The sequence below is a fragment of the Populus alba genome, chromosome 1 (genome assembly GCF_005239225.2).
Source record: "Populus alba chromosome 1, ASM523922v2, whole genome shotgun sequence".
Lineage (NCBI taxonomy): Eukaryota > Viridiplantae > Streptophyta > Magnoliopsida > Malpighiales > Salicaceae > Populus > Populus alba.
In genome coordinates this window covers 37,993,535-38,006,455 of record NC_133284.1, presented here as the reverse complement: position 1 = coordinate 38,006,455, position 12,921 = coordinate 37,993,535, and positions in this window count along the sequence as shown.

The window sequence follows — 12,921 nt, the reverse complement described above, 5'->3', positions numbered from 1 at the left end:
TGTACCTATTACACATGGTTCTAATCAAGGGTAACAAATTGACTTATATTGGATATAACATGAACTATATAAAGGTATTTAAATAATCATGAGAGCATTCATCATTTTAGGTGAATTAGGAAAAATGATACATCTGTTCTTAAATGGTATTGATTGTAAATCCTTGTGCAAGGTGGAATGAGATTTGAAAAGAGTTTCGAATCATATAAAAAAAATAAATGACTATGGTGTTAAGAATAAACATGATTTGACATAGTAGACAACTCCATGCTATAATATCTAAATAAAAACATTATTGATAAAAGAATAATAATTACTTTGAGAAATTGATCATTAAAAGATGAAGTTAAACCACTTATAACTTATCTAATATATGGGGGGTCATGATAGGTTGCTAGACATTATATTTAATCTTCAAATATAAATCAATCAATTGTTGAATTGACAATAAATTAATTTGCTTAATTTATTTAATTCTATTTTATTTAGGATTATGATTTATATTTGGGTCAATTTATTAGGAAATCTAATGGGTCACATATATAAGAACCATTAGTTAGAAATTAAAATATGATAATTAATCAAGTGTGACTTAATTATAAATAAATTTTAGAAATTGAGGACCAAAATATAATTAATACAAGAAATTACAATTCTATACCTAAAAACAATGAAGTAAGGATTTGATTGAATAAATGTCTAAAATTAACCTGAAATAATATGTGTGATATTATTTAGGAGGCAAATTGATATTTTATCACTTATAGGGTTCTTAAGTTTTTCTATAAATAAAAAGTTATGCATTTTATTTTGTATGAATGAAGTATACTATAGAAATACCTAAAACTTAAAAGAAAAAAGTTAGCACAGTACAAAGGTATAACAATCCTTTTTTTTTTTTTTAAAGAGATTCAAAGATTTCTCACTAGCGATTTGTGTGAATTATCATGAACGGCTAAACACTTGGACGACTTATGGTTTACGTCAAATTTTCAATTGCCATTGGCTGGTGGAGTCAATGGGCATTCTTTTGATGTCGTTCTCCCTGGTGGTTCTGGACAGGGTTCACCCCCCTCTAGCTCCCCACCAATTATTTCTTTATCTCTTATTAATGAAGATTGCCCTAGGGTCACTACATTGCCCACCACTACCTTTGACCCTAACTTTACTCATGCTTGTTCATTTCATAATTTTGATGTATGTTCTCTGTTACATGAAGATTTCGGTGAACTTAGAGACATTTGGAAATTGTGTTTAATTGGATATTCAATTGGTAAAACTCATGGTTATACTATTCTTGGGAAATTCATGGCAAATTTATGGAAATGCAATGCCACTCTGCACATCGATGTTTCAGGCTGGTTGGTCTTCCGTTTCTCTTCTGCAACTAATATGGGCAGAGTGTTTCGCAGAGGCCCTTACTCTGTTCAGGGTAAACCGCTATTCATTAATCCGATGTCTCCTGACTTTGATTTTGGCAAACCAGATATGTTGTTTGTGCCAGTTTGGGTCCGTCTCCTAAACCTTCCACTAGAATGCTGGTCACCGGCGTGCTTGTCAAAAATCAGTAGTGTTATTGGCAAACCTATTCGATGTGATGACCTCACTCTCTTCATGTCTCGGGTGTCCCCTGCCCGAGTCATGATAGAATTGAATCTGTCTGCAAACTTGCCTCGTTTTATCAGCCTCTCTATGCTAGATGGAACTATTATTAAGCAAAGGGTCATTGATGAATACAAGCCTCAATTCTGCTCCATTTGTTGTATGCCTGGTCATACCAGCAATGTATGTCAGAAGCTTAACTCTAGCACTAAGGATACCTCTGCTTTTGGGATGATAAAGCAAGCATCTACCTCTCCCCCTAGTTCTTCTGCTGAAGATAATGGTCAGCCCTCAGGGGACTGTTGCCCCAATCTTTTAGGGGTGGTATCTGGGAGTCGAAAAGCTATTTAGGGGGGGAAGCCCATGCTATCTCCCCAGCACAATATATCACCCCAGCATGAATATAATGATATTTGTTCTTTTGAACTATCTGCTGCAGTGCACATTGTCCTCAATAGGGAGGTTACTGAGAAATGTGACACTACTTGCAAAGAGCTTCCTCCTCAGCAGGCAACACACCATGCTTCGGGTGGTAATGTTATCACACTTTCTAACGATTCTTATGGGGCTGACACAACTGGAAATGGCAAACCTGCTCTTGTTGCTAAGCGTAATTATATGACGCAAAGCAAATGCTTACCTTATGATATTGGCCATGGTATCCCATCGGGTAAGAGTCGAAGGAAATCTCGCTTGAAGATAGTTAGTTATCCACCTATTGGTGGTACTGACTGTCGTTAACTTGTGTTTTGTTCCTATATTGTGGTTATGGGTTGATGAGCTGGGATGTCTAGCTTGAATTGGATATTAGCTAATTGTTCTGGTTTTGGAGCTTTTGTGTTTTTTTATGGTGTGTTGGTTGAGTTCTTCTTCGGCCTAGGGTGCCGCAAGGTGTTTCCTAGTGTGTCGTCCTCTTCCTGGTGGCTGTTGGAGCTATTCGGGTTATTTCTCGGTGTTTGGCTATGTTGGCATTTGGGGTTTCTAGTTGCAGATTATGCTCTGCTATGGCTTAGGATTGTTTATGATGGGATTTATGTTTTCAAGGAGTTTGTTCCCTGTTTTTGTATATACCTTATCTATCTATAGGTTATGTTCTGCTATATATTAGGTTGTTTATTTTGGGATTTATGTCTCCAGGGAGTTTGTTCCCTGTTTTTTATATATGCTTGTACAATTGACCTGCTGGTTTCCAGTGTTGTTTCATTTTGATCTATTAATACACTTACATTTTGATTTAAAAAAATTATTCAAAACTTAAAAGAAAATTGGATCTTAAGATAATCTTCATATAAATGCCAAACAACCCTAAATCTATCTAACAAGATTCTTGGGACTCCTAAAAAAAATTTAAATTGTACAATTTCCGCTACATTGATATGTTTTGGGAAACCCGATAGTGGTATTAGAGCTATCATTAGACAATAAAATATGTTGATTTTATATTTTAATTATTATTAACATTAAATGACAATTAAATTTGTGTACAAATTTTTTTTTTCTCATTCCTTAAAAAAAAAAAATTCCTTCGCTTATTGTTCCCATCAAATCTGATCAGAATCCACCATTGAAATTAAAAATATATATATTCATATATTGGTGGGAAAAAGCGCTAGTGATGGCCAAGTTGTCATCATAAGAAGGACAATAACCAAGGGTTGCTTCCTTGCCATAGTAGCACCAATAAGCTGGCATTGCTTGTGGCACAATCTTGCATTTCATAGGAGGCAGCACGAGGGCTGCTTCTTGCTTGGTAAGAGTGGCGACAACCTTGGCTATCGCTGCCAGCTCTATTATAAGTTGTTACACCATTAGTTGTCACTGCTAGCACTACCAGTGTCAGATGGAAGAGGAGAAGATGAGGGGTAGAATTATGATTCGACCGCTCCATCTTTTATTATATTACTTTTAGGGGTAAAAATACAATTATACCCCTACACCTTATAGCCTATTACATTATTGTTTTTTGGTGTAATCCAATGCATTTACTCATGCAACCTATTCCCTATCACAATATGGTATATGAGATAGGATTATGATTATACCCCATTCTTATATAAAATGTTGATTTTATATCTTAAAACTAAAACCTAAATTAAATTAATTATAGAATTAATTTTTCTAATAGGATTATGATTGAATTAAAATGTTTAATTCAAAATTGTTTTGTTATCCTAACTAGATTAGGATTTAATTAAATTGTTTAAATAAAATAGTTTTAAAAAATAGTTTTTCTAAATAAAATATTTTTAAGAAAAAACTAGAAAATTTATTTAAATGATCCTAAAATAGTTTAGGATGTTAATAAGAATTTCAATATGATTGATTTATTTATTAAATTTTGAAAAATATTTTTCACAGAAAAATTGTATTAAATAAGATTTATTTTATTGTGTTTGAGAAATTATCAAATTGGAATTGATTTAATATTTCTAAGTATTAGAAATATTATTTTAAAATTGCATATAAAACCAATAATTAGAATTGAAGTATGCAATGCATTTAATTATGCATATTAATATGTTCTTATGCATGATGGATAGTTATGAATATTTAAAGACCAATGTGATTTTGTTTTTATGACTGAGTGATTGATTGTAATATTATATAGAGCATGCTTGTCCTTCCTTTTCTCTATTTTTCTTATGAGTTGTAAAAAAAATTTCTCATGTAATTCGTATAGAATATAACTCGAGGTTTATTATTTAATTATGTAAATGTTATGTAATTTAGATATATAGAAATTTAGATAAGAAAAACTATTTTGCAATCCAAGATGAAGAAAGAACTTATCAATCCTTGCAACAACTACCTATGTTTTAACCATCTAATTTCTTTTGATGGCTTGAGGGAATTAGTTTAGATATATTCATAATCATCCAATTAGAATGACATGTTAGGACTACATGCTTATATATAATTATTATGTATGATATATCACTAATTTCATGGAATGAAACTTAATGAAAATAATAAATCTCTCATTAATATAGTATGTGCATGTTGAGAACATGATTTGTTGGCTTTTGATTTTATATCCATAAAACCATAGTTTTATTCATGGATAACTTGTTGAGTTACTAATGTTATCGTGAATCGAATATGTTTAATACTATAAAATTGGGTCCTACTTAACTAACTTATATGATTTGGATGAGTTACTTATGATTATATAATATTAAAAGGGGTAGTTAGACCAAACATATATGATATGTTTAGACAATAGTTGTCACCTAATTGATTTAGGTGTCATATAAAAATATGATTGATAAGCTATATTATCTACCTAGTTTAATTTATTTTAATTTATTGAGTTACTTAAGGTCATATGAATTAAATGAGATCCTAATCCACTAGAAGATTTAAGTGAGATTTCCTGAATTAATAGTGAGAGCAAATTATAATTAAAGACATTATATAAATTTGGTTATACATATTTATGCATGAAACCAAAACTATCTATCTTTACATTAATAGATTGATATATTACCATGAGTGAAATAAATATATCCCTACGTTGCATACTTAATGCTAATAAGTTAATTAAGCCAAACTTTTTGGACTAGTACCGAAATGTGAGAATTTTTTTAAAACAAAAAAAAAAAGGATTGTATGTTTTTGAAAATCTAATTCCTCTTGTCCTTAATGAGAACATTGATAATGTAGTTAAGACTAAATATCAATATCATATTGATGACGATGAAGAGACTACATATGTGATGTTATCCATCACATCACTTGAATTTCAAATATAGCATGAGAATATGGATGCCCGCAAAATAATTATGCATCTCAAAGAGTTGCTTAATGTGACTAGTAGGACTGAGAGGTATGAGACTTTTAAAGAATTGTTCCACTGCAAGATGATAAACACTTATGTGTTGAGAATGATTGGATATTTTAAGAAATTAGGTCAATTAGGCTTTATCATGGACCATAAGTTAAACGTTGACTTGGTCTTGCAATCCAAGCATAAAAACCTACTTGCAAAATGAAGAATAACATGGGAATTTATCATCATTGTGGCAAAGAAAGTCACTATAAGAGGAACTACAAAGATTGTCTTGCAACCATGAAGGCTAAAAAGGTTATTAAAGCTTCTACTTTATGCGAGTTTATGCTTGAATAAAGGTAAAACGGACCTATGTGTTGGTAATAAATCAAAGGTTGTTACATTAACTTTGCCAAGTGAGTTGTCATTAGAACTTGATAATTGTTTTTTTTTTTTTTTTGTTATAATACTTTCTAGAAACATTGTATCCATTTTTTAATGGATTTAAAATTATTATTAAGGGAAAATATTTTTCCTTCTATAATAATGATATTTAATATGAATATAATACTTATACAAATGATTTGTATATATCTGATCTTGAAATGCCCAGGTTTAATATAAATTGCAAGAAGAATAAATTAGATAATCAAAATCCATATTATTTATGGCATTATAGATGAGGTCATATCAATGAAACAAGAATATTAAGTTCTATAAAGAAGGATATTAGATCCTCTTGATTATGAATCATATGAAATTTATAAAGCTTGTGTATTAGGTAAAATGACCAAAACACCCTTTACTAAAAGAGTGAAAGATCTAATGAATTATTAGGTCTAATTCATATAGATGTATGTGACTAATAATGATTCATGCCATAAATGGATATACATGTTTCATCATTGATGACCATATTGGATATGGTCATGTGTATTTGATGAAAGTTTGAATCATTTGAAAGGTTCAAAGAATTCAAAAATAAAGTTAAAAAAAACAAACTAGAAAGAGTATTAGTATACTTCAACCAAGATTTTCAAGATTATCTTTAAGAAAATGAGATTATCTTATAATGGACGCCTTTTGAAAGGATCAATTCCATTCTATTGGATATAATGTAGTCCATGATAAGCTATATAAACCTTCCATATTTATTATAGGGTTATGTCTTGCAAACTATTGCTTCCTTATTAAATAGGGTTCCATTAAAATCTATTGATAAGAATTCATATGAGATATGAAATGGTAAGAGACCAATCTTATTAAAAGATTTGAGATGTGATGTTTATATGAAGCGTATTTTATCTAAAAAAAGCTAAAAGCTAAGTCAAATAAATATAAGTTTGTGGGATATCCAAAAACAACTATTAGATATTATTTATATCATTTCGTTGAGAAAAAAAAGTTTGTCTTAAAATATGCTACTTTTCTAAAAAAAGAATTTATTCTTGAAAGGAGTAATGAGAGGAAAATATAACTTGAAGAAGTTCAAGAATAAAAAACTGACATCTAAATGGAACTTGAGCCTAAGGCTATAGCATTGGATGTTGAGCCTGAAGCTTAAGAAACATAAAACTCTGCAAATTTAGTAGAATATGTCATGCACCAATGAGATTTTAAATTTTCATAAAAGCTGAAAATAACAAGTTGCTCATACTTGTTAAGCTTACCAATTACATAAAACTAGTATTTGATATTGATTCTAAAAAAACAGCTTAAGAACATGAAATCTAAAATTGATTCCATGTACACTAATCAAGTATGAACCTTAGTTAATCCAATTGAAGGGATAAAACTCATTGGATATCAGTGAGTCTTTAAGATAAAGACTGACATAAATGAAAACATATAAACATACAAAACTAGATTAGTAGCCAAATGATACAAACAAAGATAAATAGGTTGACTTTGATGAAACCTTCTTATCAGTAACTATGTTAAAATTTATAAGGATTTTGTTTGCTATAGTTGCATACCATGATTATGAAATTTGATAAATGGATGACAAAACTGTATTTTTGAATGAGAATTTTCAAAAAAATATATGTGTGACACAACTTGAAAGTTTTGAATCTAAGGAATTTGTCAATAAAGTATGCAAGTTATAAAAATCTATTTATGAACTTAAGTAAGCTTCAAAAAGTTGAAATATTCATTTTAATATAGATGAGACTTGTGTTTATAAAAAGGTTAATGGGAGTGGAGTTGGTTATCTAATATTTTATACAGACAACATAATATTTATAGAAAATGACATTTCTTTACTATGGTTAGTAAAAATCTGGTTGTCTAAGAATTTTTCCGTGAAAGGTATACTAGGAATAAAGATCTATAAAAAGAGATAAAAAAGGTTGCTTGTATTGTTTCAATTCATGTACATAGATAAGATGCTGAAATGATTTAGCATGAAAAAAATTCAAAAGATGATACTTATCTATTTCGCATATGATACTCTCTCCAATGATGCATGCCCTAAAACAAAATTTGAGAGAGATAGGTTGGAAATGATTTCATATACTTAGATATAAGATCCATAATATATGTGATTCAATATACAAGACTAAATGTATCTTATGCTTTAAGCATAATGAGTAAATATCAATCTAATCCAGGTGAGAGTCACTAGAAAATAGTTAAAAATATTCTTAAATAATTATAAATAATTAATAATGTTTTTTTTTTTGTTTATGTAAGAGATGAGTTAGTAGTTCATGATTATTCGGATGGTAGTTTTCAATAAGATATTGAAAATAAAAAAAATCAAGTCTAATTGTATTTTACTTTAAATAATGGTGTTGTAAGTTCGAAGAGTCTCAAATAAAAGACTAAAATAGATTTTACAACTAAAGTTTAATACACATATGTGTTTGAGGAGACAAAAGAGGTTGTTTGGACAAAGAATTCATCACTAAATTAGGTGTGGTTTATAACATTATTGATCCAAGAGCCTATTGCGATGTGTCGCAGTCACACAAATTAATTACCCTAGTTTAAATAAACAAGATAGTATAGAGAAAATAAGGAGTCGATCCCATGAGAAAGGTTTAGTTCAGATTTTTATGTTAAACGATATCCAATTGGTAGGAATTTTGAGGTTATCTAGGCTATAGCAGAATAAAATAATCAAACTAAATAAAATAAATCAGAAAACTATCAAAAGAATAAACATTGGTTTCAAGTAGACATACACCTACGGAAATCAGAATCGGTCATTGAAATGATACATCAAGTTATATTTTGAATATTAATATTGGTTAGTTAACAAATATGTCGTATAACTAACTCTAATTATCAAACAACCACAGTATCCGCACTATTAATTTAATTCAATGGTAGCCTTAAGAACTAGATAAATTGATTAATCTTTAAAACATAATTGTTCGCAATCCATATTTGATTTGACCAAATGTTTTTCCTAAAATTAATAACCTAGATCCGCCACAACTATTAATCTTAATTGCTTCACAAGTTTATATACCAAAACTCCAATTTTGATAGCAAACTTAGTAATAAATTGTTTATAATAATAATTTAGAGTCCGTTCTAGCAATTAAAATAAACAATCATAGAAAAACAAGCATATTCATTATATAAACTGAAAAGAAAAGGTGAAATAAATCTCACAATTCTTGAAATATGAAGGTTTCTGTGTCCTTGCAACCAAGAAAAAAAGCTTAGCCTTGCATATCTATTGAACAACTAATCAAAAGGAAAGAAGAATGTATGATTTCGTGTTTTTAAAGGAAAAAATGTATTTTTCTTCTCAATTCAAGCAGCCCTTTTTCCTTTCTCTCTTTATTTTTATTTAATAGGAAACCTTAATCCCCCTTTTCTACAAAATAGTCCTTTTCTATATAGACAATTTACATTTAAGTATTTCAATAATTATTTTTCTAAAAAAAAAGAAATAGCCTTACATAAAATCTTCAAGCTTTGAATTTTGACTTAGAGGAGCTAAATTGCCAAAATAAAGACTTGGATGTTGGTTTGGATGCTTTGAGAAGTAGTTTGGACTTATTTCTTCACAAAACCTGTCTGCTAATAAAATTCATGTGTCATCTTAGAAAACTTATATCTCTCTCATATGAGCTTCTTTTCTATTGAAATTTGGTATTCTAATAGGTCTTCGAGTCTGGAATCCAAAAAATTGAGTTTGCATCAAATGGACTTCTCTTGCTCAAGTTATTTAAGTTGGAATGGCCGAAGGTCAACATTGGCAGAATGCGATATTTGTCTTTGAAGGTTACGATTTCCATGTTCTTTCTTTTCTTATTTTTCTTGCCATATATTTATAGAACATTATGTATGTTAGCTTTCTAATTCCACTAGAATCACTTCATTTTGACCTCTAGAGCTCAAGCTCTACACAAAACTTCGATTGGAGGTCAAATCTGCCAATTATCTCCATTTTACTTCTTTTTGAATAATTCATCCAAAAGTGCCTTCAGAACATTAAACAAAAAATACTAAGGCATTTTATATATAAAACATAGGTAAAATAAAGGTAAATATGGATAAAACTATCAAATAATATGGTTACATCATAACCCTATATTGTGAACAATAACATAGAAGGTGTGAGAAAGGGGATGAAAGAGCCATTGGCCAACAGCTACATCAACTTCCCACATGTTTTTAACTTTTTCTATCAGATACATGTAGGAATAGCATTTTGGTAAGAGAAAATGGATTTTGGCTATTGTTTAAGCTATCTTGTTGGAGTTGCTAAAAGAGGAGAAAAAAGCTAAAATGATAGATATTTGGGTTTGACTTTTTTTTTTTTACCTTGTACATTGGAGATGCTCTAAAAGTCCAAAACATCTCACCAAATGAAATCACGTATGTTGATTAAGGTTCTTGCAATGGATGGCAAACAATACTTGTATAAGATTTATATTTAAGGGCTTAAAATGAAAGCCTTAAACTCTCTCTGAAAGCTAATGACATAGTTATGAATTCTTCTTATACTTATAAGGGCTATTATTGACACAAGTGTTTTAAGACCTTGGCCACCAAACAGAAAAAACTAAAAAAAAAGAGTTCAATTTTGTAAGACTTTGACTTAATTATGTAACTTGGTTGATGTTATATGGAGAAGCATGTCTTTTAACAATATCATAGGACTATAATGCTTAAAAAGTGTTTTTTGTTGAGAAATTTACTTATATTTTTAGAGAGAGAAATCAAGTTGCAAATTATTTTACCAAGCATTGAGTACATAGAGAGATAGATTTAGTTGCATGGATTTAGTTTTTTTTTTCTTTTCAATTTCATAGTTTTAATTATGCTTAGTTTTGTGGGTTAAAAGGGAAGTTTTTTTAAAAAAAATTGGTTCATGTTTTATTTGTAACGTATTTGATACTTTGTTTATTGTCTTCTTCTTCTTCTTCTTTTTCTCATTTTGCTTAGGCAATTTATAATGGCTATAAAAGATAATAATAAAGTTTTCCTCTTTTATAAAATTAAAAAAAAAAGAAGAAATTTATGACTCACGGTTGGAAGGAGATGATGGGTGTGTACCACCATATAATAGGTTGATAATGTATTATTTCCAAGCCTTTGTACATTTGGCTTCATAGGTAACCGTGACACTACAATATTTTAGTTTCGGTCCTTAAAAATATAGTGATCTTTCTAGTATTAGGAATTATACAAACTTGACAATTAGCTAACCGCTAATTTAATAGGCAAAATGCGATAACTCGATAAGAAATAAAAATCTATTCAAAGTCCAATGAGCCTTTTATATATAAAAGAAAAATATTGCTTTGTTATTGACTTTAGATTCTAATTGCACATATGGAATTTAATAAATGAAATGGTCAAATTTTGGTCATGCACTAGTTGTCCATTATCCACAAATGAAGTGCGACTAGAATTACTCTTTTAAGTTGCCTATTGACTATATTGGATTTTTGTTATTCATGTCCAAAATTTAAGATCCTATGGACAAATGAATGTCTTTTATCAAACTAGCACATTTTGCTAAAAACATTTAGTATATATTACAAGATAGAGAAATATTGAGAAAATAGCATAATTTTACTCAGTCGCTCCTGTTATGGTCGCCAATCCGACCTCACCCACCACACATTCACTAGCATCACATACATAAGTGTGATTTGAACCTTGCAATTAACATGTCTGAAAGTCAGTACCATTTCGTTACGGACAAGTTTTGATGTTCATGCCCATATAATTAACTTGTGTCAGTTGGGATCCAGTTTTTACATTGTTAGCTAGGTCGACGTTGTAAAATCCAAATGAGGTTACAAAAATATTTTAATTTTATAAATTTTAAATAAAATAAATAGTAATACAACGAAAGAAAAATCATTGGTTTAAAAACATTAAGGGTTTGGCGTGAGAATTGGAAGAGAAAAAAATAACCAAATTGACGGTCCATTGACCACACGAACTGCCCGAGCATAGAGGAAATGCAAAGCACTTTCCAGCAATGCCCCTAAATATAGTGTTTAGCCAACAAGTGACGCAACACGCACCACACAAAACCTAAGGGCTCAACTCATGCAGAGATATGTACAGTTTTTTTATCATCCATTTTTTTTAATAATATTTATATTTATTAAATTACCAAATCACCTTCAATCCATATGAAAATTAATTAATTATATATATATATATATATAATGAGAAAAAAAATGAAAAATCCCTTAACAATAAGTTAATATTATTTTGCTTTTAAGGATAATTTAATTATTTATTTATTTTGAAAAAATAAAAAGATTAAAGCCCCTAAATGATAGGGTAATTTTTTTTTCTTTTTAAGGGGTAATCAAATCTTTTTACTATGCTAAAGGAAGTAAAAAGACCAATTTAGCTCTGGTGAATGTGATAACACCAAATGAATCTTGTGAAAAAAAACTATTTTGCCTCTCAATTTGCACTTTCTTAGCTTATATTATAGAAGGCAAAACTATCATTACATTGTAGCAATATACAATGTAATAAGTGTTAATTCATAGTGATTTATTAATTCCTATTAGATTTTTTTTTATAATAGTATATATATTATTCAAAAACTAATACAGTGCAACATTTTATTCCTCTTCCTCGTGCACAAGCTGTTGTGCAACTCTTCTGCTATCATATAAAGCAAAAAACAATTTGATCCAAATATATTTTTAATTTTTTTCAATAAATATTTACTAAGAGAAAGGTTTATTTATATTTTCTTTAAAATACCTATATTTTATGTTATTTTTAAATAAATATAGGATCTTGTAATAATAAGAAATTATTTTTGAAACAAAAATGATTTCTAAATTAAGGACAAAATTATCAAGATTGTTAATTCAATTCATTTCCATATATATATATATATATATACACTAAACCACATAATTAAATTTAATTATATATATATATATATAATTAAATTTAATTATGTGGTTTAGTATTTTATTTCAAATATAAAAATTGTAAAAAGTTATTAATTGAATTTAAAAAATTTATAAATTAAATTAAATTCAACATGTTATTTAGTTACAAGCAAGTTGTAAAAGTTTCATGACAGAATTTTTTATAAT